This window comes from Nymphaea colorata, chromosome 2 (genome assembly GCF_008831285.2).
Source record: "Nymphaea colorata isolate Beijing-Zhang1983 chromosome 2, ASM883128v2, whole genome shotgun sequence".
In the NCBI taxonomy this organism is placed as follows: Eukaryota; Viridiplantae; Streptophyta; class Magnoliopsida; order Nymphaeales; family Nymphaeaceae; genus Nymphaea; species Nymphaea colorata.
Genome location: NC_045139.1, coordinates 17434163 through 17444119, shown reverse-complemented (window position 1 = coordinate 17444119; position 9957 = coordinate 17434163). Strand labels below are relative to the sequence as shown.

Here is a 9957-nt window from a genome sequence, read left to right as displayed (position 1 = left end):
TACTCGAAACACATCATTCTTTTAACATTACTTATCAGCTGATATAAATAACTCATCTTTTGAAATAATTTCACAAAAAGATAAAATACTTTTTTGTCTTTAATTAAGTCTGCTATTGTATTTTTGTTTGCCAAGGGAACTTGCCTACGCAAGAGACTTGTCTTTACAGGGCTAGTAGAATTTAATAAACATGTTTAATAAAATTAATATTAAGTAACAAACATCAGTTGATAAGTGTCAGCTTTTAAACTGATAAGTGTCGGCTTTTAATGTATATCGAAAATGTAAAGAATAAATGCATTTTATTTATATGAAAAGAAGAAAGCATATTTTAATGCTTTCTAATTATATACAAAAAAAAAAGCATCAAATGTTTATAATTTACTCAAACACCAAATTTTGAAGAGATGGAACTCTAAAAATGCTCTAACCATTAATACCATACATAATGCACATCAAACATCATATTTTACGCAAACACCAATTTCTCCTTCTTCCCTTAACAATCACTAGTATCATCTATATAAGACATGACTCAGACCATGCACTTCCCTACTGTTTCTAATTCCTGTAGATGGAATCTCAGAGCACCAGGTGGATACCAACAGCGGAGCAGATACGCGTTCTGAGAGAGCTTTATTACAACAATGGGGTGAGGTCCCCCAGTGCGGAGCAGATACAGAAGATATCGGCCAGGCTGAGGCAGTATGGCAAGATAGAAGGGAAGAACGTGTTCTACGTGTTCTATTGGTTCAAGAACCACAAGGCGAGGGAGAAGAAGAAGAAGAGGCTGAGCACCGACGCGGTCGTGCAGCAGAGGTGCGCTGCCGTCGGGTGGAGCTCCTGCCCCAACGATTTCTCTCCTAAGTTCACCTCCTCCTCCACTTCCTTCCTCCATACCAGTGCTCCAGGTGCACCCATCAACTACCTTCTCCCTCTCTCTAGATCTCTCTTCCTCTGTGTTGTCTGATTGTTTCTTCTTTCTTGAAACAGGAATTTCTCCATGTGGCGCAAGCATAGTCTGTGTGGGGCAGATGACTGGTGTTAACTCTGCCCTGGTGGAAAGAGGTAGCTTTCGGGTAAGAGAAAACGGCGGTCAACCAGTCTTTGTTTTCACTTCTCTTTTCGTATCTTGTTAGCCGCCTATTTACAGAGAGAGAGAGAGAGAGAGAACAGTTTCTTCCCCTTGATTTTTTCAGAACACCATGATGCCCTCTCTTCTGGCATGTAGATTATTCCTTATCGTATCTTTTCAGTCATACCATATACAGTGGCGGAGTCAAAGCAGTTCAACCTCTGGATTTGGGTAGGACCAAACTAAATTTAAATCTAAAAATACATAAAGTAATTAAAAAATAATTTTTTTTTCCATGTAAGTTGCCTAGGCGGCCCCCCCTCCCTCAGCCCCTGACCATATACCATCACAGCCAGAATATCCTCTCATACTGCCTCTTCCTTTAGATTTTAACTACATTTACACAAACAGACACAACCAGAGTTGATGAGAATGAAATTTAGAACATTTTATAATGAAATCTTCTGTGGGTCGGGAATGTTTGCTGCCTATCTCATTGGCACCAAACGTGTTCTGTGGGTCACACTCTAGAGAGAATGAATGAAGCACAGGTACTGATGAAAGAACACTGTGTGGCAGCTTCCACATCTTTGACTTAATGGCCCCACGATGTTATCTTCTGGCTTTTAATTCTTTTACTGGTCAAATCTAAAAAGATACCAGGACCATAACTTGTTCCTTACCAACATAATGTATGAGCAAATAAACAAAATAAATAAGAATCTTTGGTTGGTAGGTTGAATCTTCATGTCTATGCTCTTCATGTCTATGCTCTGTATTGCTTGTTAGATCCCAACAATGGCGGAATATGAATCTGTTTAAATGCTGAAGATCTTGAAGTTGTTGAATGATAAATGCTGTTCTTGTGCGGCAGGACCGGTACTGGGAGGGTGGCTTCTGTTCAGGGTCGACTGGGGGGATGACCGAGACGAGTGCGGAGTCCTACTGTTGTTTGGGCCAACATGATTCGGACGAGACGCATGGGGCGGACGGGGACATCGAAACTCTTCAGCTCTTCCCCCTGCGTGGAGGGGGAAAACTCGGAAATCGGTTCTGACAAGCCGGAAGCCGACGAGTTCTATCCGAGCTGGTACTTCGGCGACGCCGGCGGCGAACAAGGAGCGTCCCTCGAGCTCACCCTCGGCTCGAATCAAACCCCAAAATAAGTTTAATACCATACGTTAAAGTATCAAAATATCATCTGTTTTGAACATGTCGGTACATTGTAACAACCTACGATCAATCTTTTGAATACATATAATGGATCAAGAACATGTTGTTCTTGGGAGACTTTCCCTATCTCTCTGTAGGATTACATAAATAGGGCAGGTGAATGTCCACTTAGAAGCGCACGTGAACCGCATAATCTCTCATTGTTAATTTTGCTTTAATAATAAGTCTACCATTTAGACGCCCAAAAACTGACATCATAATCAGCCTCTTATTTAAGATAACGATCGCGTTCCTGATTTTGACAAGAGTGATTCATACTGTTGTGAATCAGCAAGATGTTCTTTTGAGATCTTGCTGACTTGTTGGTTTTCAACAAAACCATTGTTAAATTTCAAAGAGAGAGAGAGAGAGGGAGAGAGAGAGAGGTGTTCACAGCTCACGTTAATGGTGCTGAACTAAGCGATGGTGACGTACTGCTGAGCAGGCATGAAGAGACCGCTACCTCCTACTGTTCGCAATATCCCTGCTTATCCCACAATAATGGGATAAATAACTGATCAGAAACTGCGACAGCCTCTGAGCAGTCACCACCTCCTAAGTCCTACCTGTATACATTTAGATGCAGAAGACTTCCCTTTAGCTATGTATATTGATTGAAGCTGTGCGATAGCCCAAACTCTGATGGAAAAATTCCAGACGCCCAACTTTACATACCATATATAATATCTGGATAAGTTGCCGCTGCATTCAAGTTGTATATATATATATATATATATATATATATAAAGAATTCTAACCCAAGCTTACCCCAGACAAGTGAGTGTGAATCATATCCTGAAATAAAGGATAACATCTCTGGCTGGAGCATCCTCGTTAAAAGGTAAGCTGATGCTGCAGACGTCTTGATAACAAAAGGCAGTGTTATATGAGTTTCTGATCAGCCCAAGCGCAGTCCATGATTTAGTTAACAATTTCACAAAGAAAACTAAAACTTGGGCCATCTTAACCACTTCGATTTTTTTGTTCTTTAAATCCATTTAAGCATGAGATTGCGAATATTGGCGTACTTTTTTTTTATCAATTCAGCTATTGTAACATCATTATCGGTACAGGTAATTAAAGCATGCAAAGGGTATTTCTGAGATACGTAAACTCTCACATCTTAGCATTAATTTGGATGAACAACCTCACCTATCTAAATCAACGGATATTAATTTGGATGATGCATTTTTAGCCAACTGAATATATATGCCCTTTATTTTCCTTGTTACATATTGATTATGGTTTATTTGCTAATAAAGTATTAATGTAGCTCATCACATTAGATTGTCACCAGGCAGGAAACGCTGTGGCACGTGTGTGTGTGCACGCTTATATATATTAACAAAATATACAAGAAAAATAAACAAAAATAAGGTCAAGTAGAAACAAGAAACTTTTTGCAAGCAATTATTTAAGAAACTTTCTGCTGGTTACTTACAAACTTTATGATCATGGTTTTAATTTTTAACCCAAAAAAAAAAAATGAAAAAGGACAAATGATTCTTCTCCAACTCCAGTTTGTCCAAGGTATCAAAGCTAGGCCGCCCCAGAAACTCATTGGCCCCATTGCCAAAGTTATTCACCCCACAAAGAAAACGCTGAATTCAAAATTTCAAAGCATCCTTTCAGTACTTAGTATGATGACTATATTTTTTATCGACCTTCCCCAAGAATCAATTAAAAAACGTTCCACAAATACAGTAAAAAGAAGCACACCTAACAGACAAAGAGTATGCAATCCCAGTGATCGGTTTCTCTTAATCTTTTCGTAAAAGCTGTCGGGCCTCCATGTCTTTGTGAAGAATGGGATCGATACAGTCTCACCATAGCGATAAAGTTGCAAGCCACAAACTCCAACAGCATTTACAACTGAAGCATTGTGAACCACCTGAACTTCTACACCTATTTTTTTTGCCCGAAGAACCAGATCAGCATGAGTTGTAGCTCTGCTCATAATATTCAGTGTTTTAGTAGGCACATAAGGATATGCAACAACTGTAGCATATAGCCACTTTACTCCCCGACAACTATAGACATTATCAAACTGATGCAGAATAAGGCTCAAAATAGCTACTGCACTGCATGTGAGAAAAACAACCAACTGCAGCTATTTATTCAACTCACCTCAATTTTGAAGAACAAATAATTATGATATTGAAATACAAAAGAAAAGGTTTTTATATATGCCTTCTTATCTAGTATGACACAAAAAACTAATGGAAAATTCCCTGATCCTATAACTCCCCAATCAGCTAGCTGTTAAAGAGATCTAACCCCATGCACTTGAACACCAACTATGGAAGTGTGCTTCAACCAAGATATTCAGAACAGAAAGCTTCTCAAGTAGTTTCCCACAAGAATAACTCTGCAACGGAACTTTGAATGCTTACTACACCCTTAACCTAAACTTTTTAATAAAAGTTTAGTTTTGAAAATATGTTCCAAAAACAATTTGTTTGAGAACTGTGAGTGGACCCCCTCACAGTTATGAACGTGATCGGGTAGGGCTGATAGCCACTATCCAACAGTTTATTCATTAACACGCTATGGTACATAGAAGTCAGAAATCACAATGCACATACACACACACCCACAAAGCAAAGACAAAAGACATAACTTGATAACTAGAGAAAAAGTCAACAACCAGTAACCTCAAAACATTTCTTAAAGAAATAAGGCATACCCAAAAGGATCCCCGACAACCAGGAAAGCCACATGCAGTTTAGAGGCTTCAAGTAGTATAGCATCTGCTCCCTCTTCGACCCAAGTACTTTACGCCCCTTGCATCAAAGTTTTGGTGGTAATATATGAAAATATTAACATCAAAACAAGTAAAGTTTGTTAGGTTGGGGTGGGCAACTGCCCACACTAGCCACCATGTGGCTCTGCCACTGCTTTGTTGCTTTAAGTGTTTGTCTTCTTCCTTTAGTATTTATTTTAAACATTCTACCTTTTGGCAGATGCAGAAACTTGTGATCCCTTTTGTTCATCAAATGGTGGGTTGTATAAGTGGGTTTAATGTCTTTTCATTAAACGTACATGGTTTTTCACCATGGAAGGCCACCATGAGCGTTGGTTTCACAATGAATAAAACGAGCTTAAAAAGTTGAAGTTCCTATAATATTGACAACGATAAACATGAGAAACTACTGATTTTTGTGAAAAGATTTTCTTTTCCTTTATCATTAATTTTGATTGATCTTGCTACGATTCTTTCCTTGAATCTCTCTAGAACGGTTGTCTTTTAACTTTATCGTTAACATCTTAACATCTTCTCTCAAACTGGACGATTGATCTAAAAGTTCAAGTTTGCTACAGAACTTTGTAAAAGGTGATCATGTCAATTCTTTGGCAGCGACTCAGAAAACCCAAGTTTGATTCCTCAAGATTTTCTTCACAGGATCGAGTTTTCGCTTTGGTGAAGAAGGCAACGCTGTATTTGGTCGTCTAGAGGCCACCTATGGGCTTCATTTTTCTTCGTCAAGCATCTTGCTCTGATATCAAGTTAAAAAATAAAGAAGAAGCAAAACAAATAAAAACCAACAATGAAAAGATTCTTTTCATTAAACGTGCATGGTTTTTCACCATGGTAGGCCACCATGAGCCTTGGTTACACAATGCATAGAACGAGTTTAAATAGTTGAAGTTTCTACAATCTTGGCAACGATAAACATAGGAAACTAAATCTGATTTTTGTGGGAAGATTTTTTTTTCCTTCATCATTAATTTTGATTGGTCTTGCTGCGATTCTTTCCTTGAATTTCTCTAGAATGGTTGTCTTTCAACCTTACCGTTAACACTATAATATTGGCAACGATAAACATGGAACTAAATCTATTTTTTGTGGAAATATTTTCTTTTTTCTTTATCATTAATTTTGAATGATCTTGCTGGGATTCTTTCCTTGAATCTCTTTAAAACGACTGTCTTTTAACCTTATCGTTAACAAAACGAGACAATGGTTGCATAGGAGCAAGCACAACAACACATAAGGAACTTGCTAAGGGATGCATGCAGGAGGCAGAAGAAGGAGCTGCTCTCGGCTCAGCAGCAGCGTAACAGACCGCCTTCTCTTGTTCCTTCATGAATATGGCTCCCAACATTGTGAGGTTTTCCTAGTACATGTATGACTATGAAGATGAGGTCGGTGTCTTGGAGCATGAGTCCATGGACCAAGTCTACTCTCTCATTGTCGAGCCATCCAGTTTGCTATTTCTCACTCTATCAACCATGTGCCCATTAAACGAATCTTACTTATGATGCTATGTATCATCATGTAATAAATTGGGCACAATAATACATTAAATTTAGTTCTCTCTCTCTCTCTCACACACACACACAAACACACACACAAACATATGTATGCATGCTGTAGTGTGTTTAATTACATTGGCTTGCTTCTAATCTCCACTTTACGATAGCTAGAACTGTTTGACTTAGTGTGAATGGTGCTCTTATTTGGTAACTTGAACCAAAAACTATTTCAGTAAACTTACAAATCTTGCACAAAATGGGTCTTGGGCAGTATCAATATGAAAAGGAATATATATATATATATATATATATATATATATATATATATATATATATATATATAAAAGGACTCGTCACTATTTTTCCTCAAACTTTATTAATTTTTATGTTTTACATTGTGGAAATCAACATAAAAATGAGTTTTATAAGCTTAAAAAATGATATTGACTATTGAGATCATATTTCTGCGTTGTAACACCATTTTAGGTAGAGTTCCATTGTTTTGGGGACAAAGATTCACTTCTACATTTGCATGAAAAAGGTATGGAATGTTAAAAGCAGGTGTGACAAATTTCAGTACACTTTTTTTAATCCATCTTTTATAAGAGATCTTTTGGATCTCAAAAGCAATAAATTCCAAAAATCATAATAAATAACAATTTAACATTAATTTCATACTTAAGCACATTTGAAAGTGATTATACGAGCCGATGCATATGAACGACACAAGACGGTGTTTCAGTTTCCGATACGTATGAGCTCCACCGACTCGGTGAAAATCGGTTGAAGTAGGCAAGATCCGAGGGGTAGATCAAGTCTGACGAATAGCGTTTCCTGGGTGAAACTTCAACCCCAAAGCTCTATCTCCTTGATTCCCTCTGTTCACTCAATAGCTGCAGGCAGCCCGGACCATCGACGGCCACCCACAGTGCCCGTGATAGGTGACATCTCCCTCTCGCCTTCTCTGGTTTCTCTCCTTGACTTACTCCCTCTTGATCTCTCGCCCCCTCAATTGTTTTCTCCTTGCCCACCACCTACAGCCCAAATGCACCAACGACCTCCTATTCCGACTATTTTTCCCTAATTAAACATGACCTCAAACAAATGGACCCATGTAAAACGAAAACAGAGAAGTGGTAGTTATGAGTAGCTTTAATATGTGAAATATCTCTTTGCCATAATTTGCTTTTCAGCCCATTGAATAGACATGAGAGGGCCACAAGAAATTGAGCAAAAACCATGTGTTTTCATTTTATTTCTGTGTTGTGTAAAGTATACGACCAATTTTTATCAGATCAAGTCAATTTTCATGTTCACCTATGGTTTTTATCTTTTGTGCTTGTGATTTTGTAGCTATCTATTCTTTTGCTTTGTCCAGATGTCCAACCTAGCCTGTTTTCTAGTTGAATGAAAATTGGGTAGTCTTAATTTTCCTTTATCCAGTTCCCTAGATATTTTATCTTTGAGTAGCAAAGTTGATAGCGTGGAGTTGGGTAGGTTTTCTTTTGCAAATTCTCACCGGATTTGTGTCATTCTTTTTCCGTTCTGCCAACAGTTTCCAGAATGATCAAACTAGGTTGTGCACATATTTTTTGTAGTTTAACCATAAAATCATAAACTACTATTCAAGTCTTTATTCATTTTCATTGGCATTTTTTCTCTGTTGAAAATCTCTTCATTAGTTTTATCATTATTGAGCAAGCAACTTGTTCAAATAGTTTTCATTTTCTATGCCATATACATAGAATTGTTGAGATCTTTTGATGTTAACAAGCGATGTTCTAATATTTGTAAGCTAATCTACTCCTATTTTTTATGGCCAATAGTTGTGGCAGGACTTTGATTTTTATCGCATTGATTTGTAGTATTTTTCTCTTTTCTAGCTATTTGACAAGCTTTTTCTCGATAATCATAAAAAAAGTGAATCAATTAGCTCCAGAGCCAAATCGTCCTTCCTAGAATGGTGAATGAAATCTTCATCTATCATGACATTGAAACGACTGAAATTCTTAAATCTCTCATTTTATAAATATATTGACATTGAGTTGTGAAGATAGGTGACTTATGTAATGATTTATGGTGCAACATGCTACTTAATGGATCAAATGAGCAGTTGCACAAAAGATTGGTCTTTGGTCCCAGATAGTTATTGAAAACATCTTAGCTTCTAGAAGGTAATCAAATCAATAGCTAATCATGATTTTTGAATTTTCAAAGTTTTGAAACGTAAGTTCAACTATCTGCAATTCGTGATTCCGTGGATTTATACTTGGTTATCATGTTCCCTTGATGATGGCTAAAAGCTACTTATTTCGTTCCTTCGAAGGGAACTACTGATTATTCTTTTGTTCTCTGCATATGATAAGACCTAAGAGTGATATGCAAAGATAGCGCATACTTGAGGGTTTAGAATATCCTTGGAGCTTTCAGCATGTCACATCCAGTTAAAGAAGGATATGAAAGAATTTGAGTGGCTAGACTTGCTTCTATTATGTGTTCTACTCTTGACATGCATGAAAATTGTTTCATTATTGAGTTGATGGACTTTTCATTTGTTTTCAGGTTAAGCTAATGGATGCTATCTATGGTCTTTTTATCATCAATAAATCTGGTGTACTAATCTTTTACATGGTAGTTATTTGTTTCCTAAGTCACCAGACTCTTCTATTTTACTACCACACCCGAGTCGCATTGAGTCGGGTGCGCACCGGACATGGGTGCAACTCCGACTCACACCCGAGCCCAGTTAGAATGTTATATTACTAAATTACTAATGTAATATATATTTTTCTGATATTTTCCTATGCAATACAATTATTCAAGTATGTTATCTATATTAATAACTAAATTGTAATAATAATATATACATGCTTATTCTTTTATATATATAATAAATTAATAATAATAATAATAATAAAATACCCTACCCGCACCACCGCACCTAAATTTTTTGGGATGTGACATTCCGGCACACGCACCCCGCACTCTGGTGACGTAGAAGTCTGTTTCTCATTCTTATTTCATAGAGAATTGTTTTCCATGATTTGGATAGTTGATTTTTGTAGGAAATCAGCACTGTACTTGTTATGTGTGTGCGGAAAGAGACATTTGGTTTCTAAATCTACAGTTTTTGTTTTTTACATAATCCTTGATCCACTCATCCAGGATTATGGATCAGCAGGAAGCATGGACACAAATGATATCTTGCGTATAACAAGTCTCTGGCATTCAATGCATGCCATTTCCCAACAGTTGTCTCCAACAGTGGGTTGTACATGAATTGAACTTCTTGAAGGAAATATTTTTTATCTTCATTGTTTCTAGTCATTAACAAGTACACATTAGGTCTTATACGTTTCTTTTGGAATTGGATTCAAGATTATGTCTATCATCATAATTCTGGTTGCTTATGA

At 37.2% G+C, this 9957-nt stretch overlaps 1 pseudogene; it reads left to right on the top strand.

Moving 5' to 3' along the window:
* Positions 1-574: 574 nt before the first annotated feature.
* LOC116247472 (protein WUSCHEL-like) lies at positions 575-2241 on the top strand (annotated as a pseudogene).
* The last annotated feature ends 7716 nt before the right edge of the window (positions 2242-9957 follow it).